Here is an 11,058-nt window from a genome sequence, read left to right on the forward strand (position 1 = left end):
TAGGTTGGTGGTTCGAGCCCACCCGGGAGCGGTGTTATGGGATCTCAAATGTAACGTAAAAAGTCAGATCTTTTCCACAATACCTGACGAACATTTAATTTTTGGGCTTCCGTGGCGCAATGGTTAGCGCGTTCAGCTGTTAACCGAAAGGTTGGTGGTTCGAGCCCACCCGGGAGAGGTGTTGTGGGGTCTCAAATGTAACGTAAAAAGTCAGAGTTTTTCCACAATACCTGACGAACATTTAATTTTTGGGCTTCCGTGGCGCATTTTTAGCGCGTTCAGCTGTTAACCGAAAGGTTGGTGGTTCGAGCCCACCCGGGAGAGGTGTTGTGGGGTCTCAGATGTAGCGTGAAAAGTCATAACTTTTCCACAATACCTGACAACCATTTAATTTCTGAGCTTCCGTGGCTCAATGGTTAGCGCGTTCGGCTGTTATCCAATAGGTTGTTGGTTCGAGCCCACCCGGGAGCGGTGTTATGGGATCTCAAATGTAACGTAAAAAGTCAGATCTTTTCCACAATACCTGACGAACATTTAATTTTTGTGCTTCCGTGGCGCAATGGTTAGCGCGTTCAGCTGTTAACCGAAAGGTTGGTGGTTCGAGCCCACCCGAGAGAGGTGTTGTGGGGTCTCAAATGTAACGTAAAAAGTCAGAGTTTTTCCACAATACCTGACGAACATTTAATTTTTGGGCTTCCGTGGCGCATTTTTTAGCGCGTTCAGCTGTTAACCGAAAGGTTGGTGGTTCGAGCCCACCCGGGAGAGGTGTTGTGGGGTCTCAGATGTAGCGTGAAAAGTCATAACTTTTCCACAATACCTGACAACCATTTAATTTCTGAGCTTCCGTGGCTCAATGGTTAGCGCGCTAGGCTGTTAACCAATAGATTGGTGGTTCGAGCCCACCCGGTAGCGGTGTTATGGGATCTCAAATGTAACGTAAAAGTCAGAGTTTTTCCACAATACCTGACGAACATTTAATTTTTGGGCTTCCGTGGCGCAATGGTTAGTGCGTTCGGCTGTTAACCGAAAGGTCGGTGGTTCGAGCCCACCCGGGAGCGGTATTGTGAAGTCTCAAATGTAACGTAAAAAGGCAAAATTTTTCCACAATACCTGACGAACATTTATTTTTCGGGCTTCCGTGGCGCAATGGATAGCGCGTTCGGCTGTTAATCGAAAGGTTGGTGGTTCGAGCCCACACGGGAGCGGTGTTATGGGATCTAAATGTAACGTAAAAAGTCAGAGTTTTTCCACAATACCTAACGAACATTTATTTTTTGGGCTTCCGTGACGCAATGGATTGCGCGTTCGGCTGTTATCCAATAGGTTGGTGGTTCGAGCCCACCCGGGAGCGGTGTTATGGGATCTCAAATGTAACGTAAAAAGTCAGAGTTTTTCCACAATACCTGACGAACATTTAATTTTTGTGCTTCCGTGGCGCAATGGTTAGCGCGTTCAGCTGTTAACCGAAAGGTTGGTGGTTCGAGCCCACCCGGGAGAGGTGTTGTGGGGTCTCAAATGTAACGTGAAAAGTCAGAGTTTTTCCACAATACCTGACGAACATTTAATTTTTGGGCTTCCGTGGCGCATTTTTTAGCGCGTTCAGCTGTTAACCGAAAGGTTGGTGGTTCGAGCCCACCCGCGAGAGGTGTTGTGGGGTCTCAGATGTAGCGTGAAAAGTCATAACTTTTCCACAATACCTGACAACCATTTAATTTCTGGGCTTCCGTGGCGCATTTTTTAGCGCGTTCAGCTGTTAACCGAAAGGTTGGTGGTTCGAGCCCACCCGCGAGAGGTGTTGTGGGGTCTCAGATGTAGCGTGAAAAGTCATAACTTTTCCACAATACCTGACAACCATTTAATTTCTGAGCTTCCGTGGCTCAATGGTTAGCGCGTTCGGCTGTTAACCAATAGGTTGGTGGTTCGAGCCCACCCGGTAGCGGTGTTATGGGATCTCAAATGTAACGTAAAAAGTCAGAGTTTTTCCACAATACCTGACGACCATTTATTGTTTGGGCTTCCGTGGCGCAATGGTTAGCGCGTGCGGCTGTTAACCGAAAGGTTGGTGGTTCGAGCCCACCCGGGAGCGGAGTTATGGGATCTCAAATGTAACGTAAAAAGTCAGAGTTTTTCCACAATACCTGACAACCATTCAATTTCTGAGCATCCGTGGCTCAATGGTTAGCGCGTTCGGCTGTTAACCAATAGGTTGGTGGTTCGAGCCCACCCGGGAGCGGTGTTGTGAAGTCTCAAATGTAACGTAAAAAGGCAAAGTTTTTCCACAATACCTGACGAACATTTATTTTTTGGGCTTCCGTGGCGCAATGGATAGCGCGTTCGGCTGCTAACCGAAAGGTTGGTGGTTCGAGCCACACGGGAGCGGTGTTATGGGATCTCAAATGTAACGTAAAAAGTCAGAGTTTTTCCACAATACCTAACGAACATTTATTTTTTGGGCTTCCGTGGCGCAATGGATTGCGCGTTCGGCTGTTAACCGAAAGGTTGGTGGTTCGAGCCCACCCGGGAGCGGTGTTATGGGATCTCAAATGTAACGTAAAAAGTCAGAGTTTTACCACAATACCTGACAACCATTCAATTTCTGAGCTTCCGTGGCTCAATGGTTAGCGCGTTCGGCTGTTATCCAATAGGTTGGTGGTTCGAGCCCACCCGGGAGCGGTGTTATGGGATCTCAAATGTAACGTAAAAAGTCAGAGTTTTTCCACAATACCTGACGAACATTTAATATATGGGCTTCCTTGGCGCAATGGTTAGAGCGTTCAGCTGTTAACCGAAAGGTTGGTGGTTCGAGCCCACCCGGGAGAGGTGTTGTGGGGTCTCAAATGTAACGTAAAAAGTCAGAGTTTTTCCACAATACCTGACGAAAATTTAATTTTTGGGCTTCCGTGACGCATTTTTTAGCGCGTTTAGCTGTTAACCGAAAGGTTGGTGGTTCGAGCCCACCCGGGAGAGGTGTTGTGGGGTCTCAGATGTAGCGTGAAAAGTCATAACTTTTCCACAATACCTGACAACCATTTAATTTCTGGGCTTCCGTGGCGCATTTTTTAGCGCGTTCAGCTGTTAACCGAAAGGTTGGTGGTTCGAGCCCACCCGCGAGAGGTGTTGTGGGGTCTCAGATGTAGCGTGAAAAGTCATAACTTTTCCACAATACCTGACAACCATTTAATTTCTGAGCTTCCGTGGCTCAATGGTTAGCGCGTTCGGCTGTTAACCAATAGGTTGGTGGTTCGAGCCCACCCGGTAGCGGTGTTATGGGATCTCAAATGTAACGTAAAAAGTCAGAGTTTTTCCACAATACCTGACGACCATTTATTGTTTGGGCTTCCGTGGCGCAATGGTTAGCGCGTGCGGCTGTTAACCGAAAGGTTGGTGGTTCGAGCCCACCCGGGAGCGGAGTTATGGGATCTCAAATGTAACGTAAAAAGTCAGAGTTTTTCCACAATACCTGACAACCATTCAATTTCTGAGCATCCGTGGCTCAATGGTTAGCGCGTTCGGCTGTTAACCAATAGGTTGGTGGTTCGAGCCCACCCGGGAGCGGTGTTGTGAAGTCTCAAATGTAACGTAAAAAGGCAAAGTTTTTCCACAATACCTGACGAACATTTATTTTTTGGGCTTCCGTGGCGCAATGGATAGCGCGTTCGGCTGCTAACCGAAAGGTTGGTGGTTCGAGCCACACGGGAGCGGTGTTATGGGATCTCAAATGTAACGTAAAAAGTCAGAGTTTTTCCACAATACCTAACGAACATTTATTTTTTGGGCTTCCGTGGCGCAATGGATTGCGCGTTCGGCTGTTAACCGAAAGGTTGGTGGTTCGAGCCCACCCGGGAGCGGTGTTATGGGATCTCAAATGTAACGTAAAAAGTCAGAGTTTTACCACAATACCTGACAACCATTCAATTTCTGAGCTTCCGTGGCTCAATGGTTAGCGCGTTCGGCTGTTATCCAATAGGTTGGTGGTTCGAGCCCACCCGGGAGCGGTGTTATGGGATCTCAAATGTAACGTAAAAAGTCAGAGTTTTTCCACAATACCTGACGAACATTTAATATATGGGCTTCCTTGGCGCAATGGTTAGAGCGTTCAGCTGTTAACCGAAAGGTTGGTGGTTCGAGCCCACCCGGGAGAGGTGTTGTGGGGTCTCAAATGTAACGTAAAAAGTCAGAGTTTTTCCACAATACCTGACGAAAATTTAATTTTTGGGCTTCCGTGACGCATTTTTTAGCGCGTTTAGCTGTTAACCGAAAGGTTGGTGGTTCGAGCCCACCCGGGAGAGGTGTTGTGGGGTCTCAGATGTAGCGTGAAAAGTCATAACTTTTCCACAATACCTGACAACCATTTAATTTCTGAGCTTCCGTGGCTCAATGGTTAGCGCGCTCGGCTGTTAACCAATAGATTGGTGGTTCGAGCCCACCCGGAAGCGGTGTTATGGGATCTCAAGTGTAACGTAAAAAGTCAGATCTTTTCCACAATACCTGACGAACATTTAATTTTTGGGCTTCCGTGGCGCAATGGTTAGCGCGTTCAGCTGTTAACCGAAAGGTTGGTGGTTCGAGCCCACCCGAGAGAGGTGTTGTGGGGTCTCAAATGTAACGTAAAAAGTCAGAGTTTTTCCACAATACCTGACGAACATTTAATTTTTGGGCTTCCGTGGCGCATTTTTTAGCGCGTTCAGCTGTTAACCGAAAGGTTGGTGGTTCGAGCCCACCCGGGAGAGGTGTTGTGGGGTCTCAGATGTAGCGTGAAAAGTCATAACTTTTCCACAATACCTGACAACCATTTAATTTCTGAGCTTCCGTGGCTCAATGGTTAGCGCGCTAGGCTGTTAACCAATAGATTGGTGGTTCGAGCCCACCCGGTAGCGGTGTTATGGGATCTCAAATGTAACGTAAAAGTCAGAGTTTTTCCACAATACCTGACGAACATTTAATTTTTGGGCTTCCGTGGCGCAATGGTTAGTGCGTTCGGCTGTTAACTGAAAGGTCGGTGGTTCGAGCCCACCCGGGAGCGGTATTGTGAATTCTCAAATGTAACGTAAAAAGGCAAAGTTTTTCCACAATACCTGACGAACATTTATTTTTCGGGCTTCCGTGGCGCAATGGATAGCGCGTTCGGCTGTTAATCGAAAGGTTGGTGGTTCGAGCCCACACGGGAGCGGTGTTATGGGATCTAAATGTAACGTAAAAATTCAGAGTTTTTCCACAATACCTAACGAACCTTTATTTTTTGGGCTTCCGTGGCGCAATGGATTGCGCGTTCGGCTGTTAACCGAAAGGTTGGTGGTTCGAGCCCACCCGGGAGCGGTGTTATGGGATCTCAAATGTAACGTAAAAAGTCAGAGTTTTTCCACAATACCTGACGACCATTTATTGTTTGGGCTTCCGTGGCGCATTTTTTAGCGCGTTCAGCTGTTAACCGAAAGGTTGGTGGTTCGAGCCCACCCGCGAGAGGTGTTGTGGGGTCTCAGATGTAGCGTGAAAAGTCATAACTTTTCCACAATACCTGACAACCATTTAATTTCTGGGCTTCCGTGGCGCATTTTTAGCGCGTTCAGCTGTTAACCGAAAGGTTGGTGGTTCGAGCCCACCCGCGAGAGGTGTTGTGGGGTCTCAGATGTAGCGTGAAAAGTCATAACTTTTCCACAATACCTGACAACCATTTAATTTCTGAGCTTCCGTGGCTCAATGGTTAGCGCGTTCGGCTGTTAACCAATAGGTTGGTGGTTCGAGCCCACCCGGTAGCGGTGTTACGGGATCTCAAATGTAACGTAAAAAGTCAGAGTTTTTCTACAATACCTGACGACCATTTATTGTTTGGGCTTCCGTGGCGCAATGGTTAGCGCGTGCGGCTGTTAACCGAAAGGTTGGTGGTTCGAGCCCACCCGGGAGCGGTGTTATGGGATCTCAAATGTAACGTAAAAAGTCAGAGTTTTTCCACAATACCTGACGAACATTTAATATATGGGCTTCCTTGGCGCAATGGTTAGAGCGTTCAGCTGTTAACCGAAAGGTTGGTGGTTCGAGCCCACCCGGGAGAGGTGTTGTGGGGTCTCAAATGTAACGTAAAAAGTCAGAGTTTTTCCACAATACCTGACGAAAATTTAATTTTTGGGCTTCCGTGACGCATTTTTTAGCGCGTTTAGCTGTTAACCGAAAGGTTGGTGGTTCGAGCCCACCCGGGAGAGGTGTTGTGGGGTCTCAGATGTAGCGTGAAAAGTCATAACTTTTCCACAATACCTGACAACCATTTAATTTCTGAGCTTCCGTGGCTCAATGGTTAGCGCGCTCGGCTGTTAACCAATAGATTGGTGGTTCGAGCCCACCCGGAAGCGGTGTTATGGGATCTCAAGTGTAACGTAAAAAGTCAGATCTTTTCCACAATACCTGACGAACATTTAATTTTTATGCTTCCGTGGCGCAATGGTTAGCGCGTTTAGCTGTTAACCGAAAGGTTGGTGGTTCGAGCCCACCCGAGAGAGGTGTTGTGGGGTCTCAAATGTAACGTAAAAAGTCAGAGTTTTTCCACAATACCTGACGAACATTTAATTTTTGGGCTTCCGTGGCGCATTTTTTAGCGCGTTCAGCTGTTAACCGAAAGGTTGGTGGTTCGAGCCCACCCGGGAGAGGTGTTGTGGGGTCTCAGATGTAGCGTGAAAAGTCATAACTTTTCCACAATACCTGACAACCATTTAATTTCTGAGCTTCCGTGGCTCAATGGTTAGCGCGCTAGGCTGTTAACCAATAGATTGGTGGTTCGAGCCCACCCGGTAGCGGTGTTATGGGATCTCAAATGTAACGTAAAAGTCAGAGTTTTTCCACAATACCTGACGAACATTTAATTTTTGGGCTTCCGTGGCGCAATGGTTAGTGCGTTCGGCTGTTAACCGAAAGGTCGGTGGTTTGAGCCCACCCGGGAGCGGTATTGTGAATTCTCAAATGTAACGTAAAAAGGCAAAGTTTTTCCACAATACCTGACGAACATTTATTTTTCGGGCTTCCGTGGCGCAATGGATAGCGCGTTCGGCTGTTAATCGAAAGGTTGGTGGTTCGAGCCCACACGGGAGCGGTGTTATGGGATCTAAATGTAACGTAAAAAGTCAGAGTTTTTCCACAATACCTAACGAACCTTTACTTTTTGGGCTTCCGTGGCGCAATGGATTGCGCGTTCGGCTGTTATCCAATAGGTTGGTGGTTCGAGCCCACCCGGGAGCGGTGTTATGGGATCTCAAATGTAACGTAAAAAGTCAGAGTTTTTCCACAATACCTGACGAACATTTAATTTTTGTGCTTCCGTGGCGCAATGGTTAGCGCGTTCAGCTGTTAACCGAAAGGTTGGTGGTTCGAGCCCACCCGGGAGAGGTGTTGTGGGGTCTCAAATGTAACGTGAAAAGTCAGAGTTTTTCCACAATACCTGACGAACATTTATTTTTTGGGCTTCCGTGGCGCAATAGATAGCGCGTTCGGCTGCTAACCGAAAGGTTGGTGGTTCGAGCCACACGGGAGCGGTGTTATGGGATCTCAAATGTAACGTAAAAAGTCAGAGTTTTTCCACAATACCTAACGAACATTTATTTTTTGGGCTTCCGTGGCGCAATGGTTAGCGCGTTCGGCTGTTAACCAATAGGTTGGTGGTTCGAGCCCACCCGGTAGCGGTGTTATGGGATCTCAAATGTAACGTAAAAAGTCAGAGTTTTTCCACAATACCTGACGACCATTTATTGTTTGGGCTTCCGTGGCGCAATGGTTAGCGCGTGCGGCTGTTAACCGAAAGGTTGGTGGTTCGAGCCCACCCGGGAGCGGAGTTATGGGATCTCAAATGTAACGTAAAAAGTCAGAGTTTTTCCACAATACCTGACAACCATTCAATTTCTGAGCATCCGTGGCTCAATGGTTAGCGCGTTCGGCTGTTAACCAATAGGTTGGTGGTTCGAGCCCACCCGGGAGCGGTGTTGTGAAGTCTCAAATGTAACGTAAAAAGGCAAAGTTTTTCCACAATACCTGACGAACATTTATTTTTTGGGCTTCCGTGGCGCAATGGATAGCGCGTTCGGCTGCTAACCGAAAGGTTGGTGGTTCGAGCCACACGGGAGCGGTGTTATGGGATCTCAAATGTAACGTAAAAAGTCAGAGTTTTTCCACAATACCTAACGAACATTTATTTTTTGGGCTTCCGTGGCGCAATGGATTGCGCGTTCGGCTGTTAACCGAAAGGTTGGTGGTTCGAGCCCACCCGGGAGCGGTGTTATGGGATCTCAAATGTAACGTAAAAAGTCAGAGTTTTTCCACAATACCTGACAACCATTCAATTTCTGTGCTTCCGTGGCTCAATGGTTAGCGCGTTCGGCTGTTATCCAATAGGTTGGTGGTTCGAGCCCACCCGGGAGCGGTGTTATGGGATCTCAAATGTAACGTAAAAAGTCAGAGTTTTTCCACAATACCTGACGAACATTTAATATATGGGCTTCCTTGGCGCAATGGTTAGAGCGTTCAGCTGTTAACCGAAAGGTTGGTGGTTCGAGCCCACCCGGGAGAGGTGTTGTGGGGTCTCAAATGTAACGTAAAAAGTCAGAGTTTTTCCACAATACCTGACGAAAATTTAATTTTTGGGCTTCCGTGACGCATTTTTTAGCGCGTTTAGCTGTTAACCGAAAGGTTGGTGGTTCGAGCCCACCCGGGAGAGGTGTTGTGGGGTCTCAGATGTAGCGTGAAAAGTCATAACTTTTCCACAATACCTGACAACCATTTAATTTCTGAGCTTCCGTGGCTCAATGGTTAGCGCGCTCGGCTGTTAACCAATAGATTGGTGGTTCGAGCCCACCCGGAAGCGGTGTTATGGGATCTCAAGTGTAACGTAAAAAGTCAGATCTTTTCCACAATACCTGACGAACATTTAATTTTTGGGCTTCCGTGGCGCAATGGTTAGCGCGTTCAGCTGTTAACCGAAAGGTTGGTGGTTCGAGCCCACCCGAGAGAGGTGTTGTGGGGTCTCAAATGTAACGTAAAAAGTCAGAGTTTTTCCACAATACCTGACGAACATTTAATTTTTGGGCTTCCGTGGCGCATTTTTTAGCGCGTTCAGCTGTTAACCGAAAGGTTGGTGGTTCGAGCCCACCCGGGAGAGGTGTTGTGGGGTCTCAGATGTAGCGTGAAAAGTCATAACTTTTCCACAATACCTGACAACCATTTAATTTCTGAGCTTCCGTGGCTCAATGGTTAGCGCGCTAGGCTGTTAACCAATAGATTGGTGGTTCGAGCCCACCCGGTAGCGGTGTTATGGGATCTCAAATGTAACGTAAAAGTCAGAGTTTTTCCACAATACCTGACGAACATTTAATTTTTGGGCTTCCGTGGCGCAATGGTTAGTGCGTTCGGCTGTTAACTGAAAGGTCGGTGGTTCGAGACCACCCGGGAGCGGTATTGTGAATTCTCAAATGTAACGTAAAAAGGCAAAGTTTTTCCACAATACCTGACGAACATTTATTTTTCGGGCTTCCGTGGCGCAATGGATAGCGCGTTCGGCTGTTAATCGAAAGGTTGGTGGTTCGAGCCCACACGGGAGCGGTGTTATGGGATCTAAATGTAACGTAAAAAGTCAGAGTTTTTCCACAATACCTAACGAACCTTTATTTTTTGGGCTTCCGTGGCGCAATGGATTGCGCGTTCGGCTGTTAACCGAAAGGTTGGTGGTTCGAGCCCACCCGGGAGCGGTGTTATGGGATCTCAAATGTAACGTAAAAAGTCAGAGTTTTTCCACAATACCTGACGACCATTTATTGTTTGGGCTTCCGTGGCGCATTTTTTAGCGCGTTCAGCTGTTAACCGAAAGGTTGGTGGTTCGAGCCCACCCGCGAGAGGTGTTGTGGGGTCTCAGATGTAGCGTGAAAAGTCATAACTTTTCCAAAATACCTGACAACCATTTAATTTCTGGGCTTCCGTGGCGCATTTTTTAGCGCGTTCAGCTGTTAACCGAAAGGTTGGTGGTTCGAGCCCACCCGCGAGAGGTGTTGTGGGGTCTCAGATGTAGCGTGAAAAGTCATAACTTTTCCACAATACCTGACAACCATTTAATTTCTGAGCTTCCGTGGCTCAATGGTTAGCGCGTTCGGCTGTTAACCAATAGGTTGGTGGTTCGAGCCCACCCGGTAGCGGTGTTATGGGATCTCAAATGTAACGTAAAAAGTCAGAGTTTTTCCACAATACCTAACGAACATTCAATTTTTGGGCTTCCGTGGCGCAATGGTTAGCGCATTCAGCTGTTAACCGAAAGGTTGATTGTTCGAGCCCACCCGGAAGCGGTGTTATGGGATCTCAAGTGTAACGTAAAAAGTCAGAGTTTTTCCACAATACCTGACAACCATTCAATTTCTGAGCTTCCGTGGCTCAATGGTTAGCGCGTTCGGCTGTTATCCAATAGGTTGGTGGTTCGAGCCCACCCGGGAGCGGTGTTATGGGATCTCAAATGTAACGTAAAAAGTCAGAGTTTTTCCACAATACCTGACGAACATTTAATTTTTGTGCTTCCGTGGCGCAATGGTTAGCGCGTTCAGCTGTTAACCGAAAGGTTGGTGGTTCGAGCCCACCCGGGAGAGGTGTTGTGGGGTCTCAAATGTAACGTGAAAAGTCAGAGTTTTTCCACAATACCTGACGAACATTTATTTTTTGGGCTTCCGTGGCGCAATGGATAGCGCGTTCGGCTGCTAACCGAAAGGTTGGTGGTTCGAGCCACACGGGAGCGGTGTTATGGGATCTCAAATGTAACGTAAAAAGTCAGAGTTTTTCCACAATACCTAACGAACATTTATTTTTTGGGCTTCCGTGGCGCAATGGATTGCGCGTTCGGCTGTTAACCGAAAGGTTGGTGGTTCGAGCCCACCCGGGAGCGGTGTTATGGGATCTCAAATGTAACGTAAAAAGTCAGAGTTTTTCCACAATACCTGACGAACATTTAATATATGGGCTTCCTTGGCGCAATGGTTAGAGCGTTCAGCTGTTAACCGAAAGGTTGGTGGTTCGAGCCCACCCGGGAGAGGTGTTGTGGGGTCTCAA

This window comes from Phalangium opilio, unplaced genomic scaffold (assembly GCF_054372755.1).
Source record: "Phalangium opilio isolate 3A_F unplaced genomic scaffold, DU_Popi_V2 ptg000505l_1, whole genome shotgun sequence".
NCBI classification, from domain to species: domain Eukaryota; kingdom Metazoa; phylum Arthropoda; class Arachnida; order Opiliones; family Phalangiidae; genus Phalangium; species Phalangium opilio.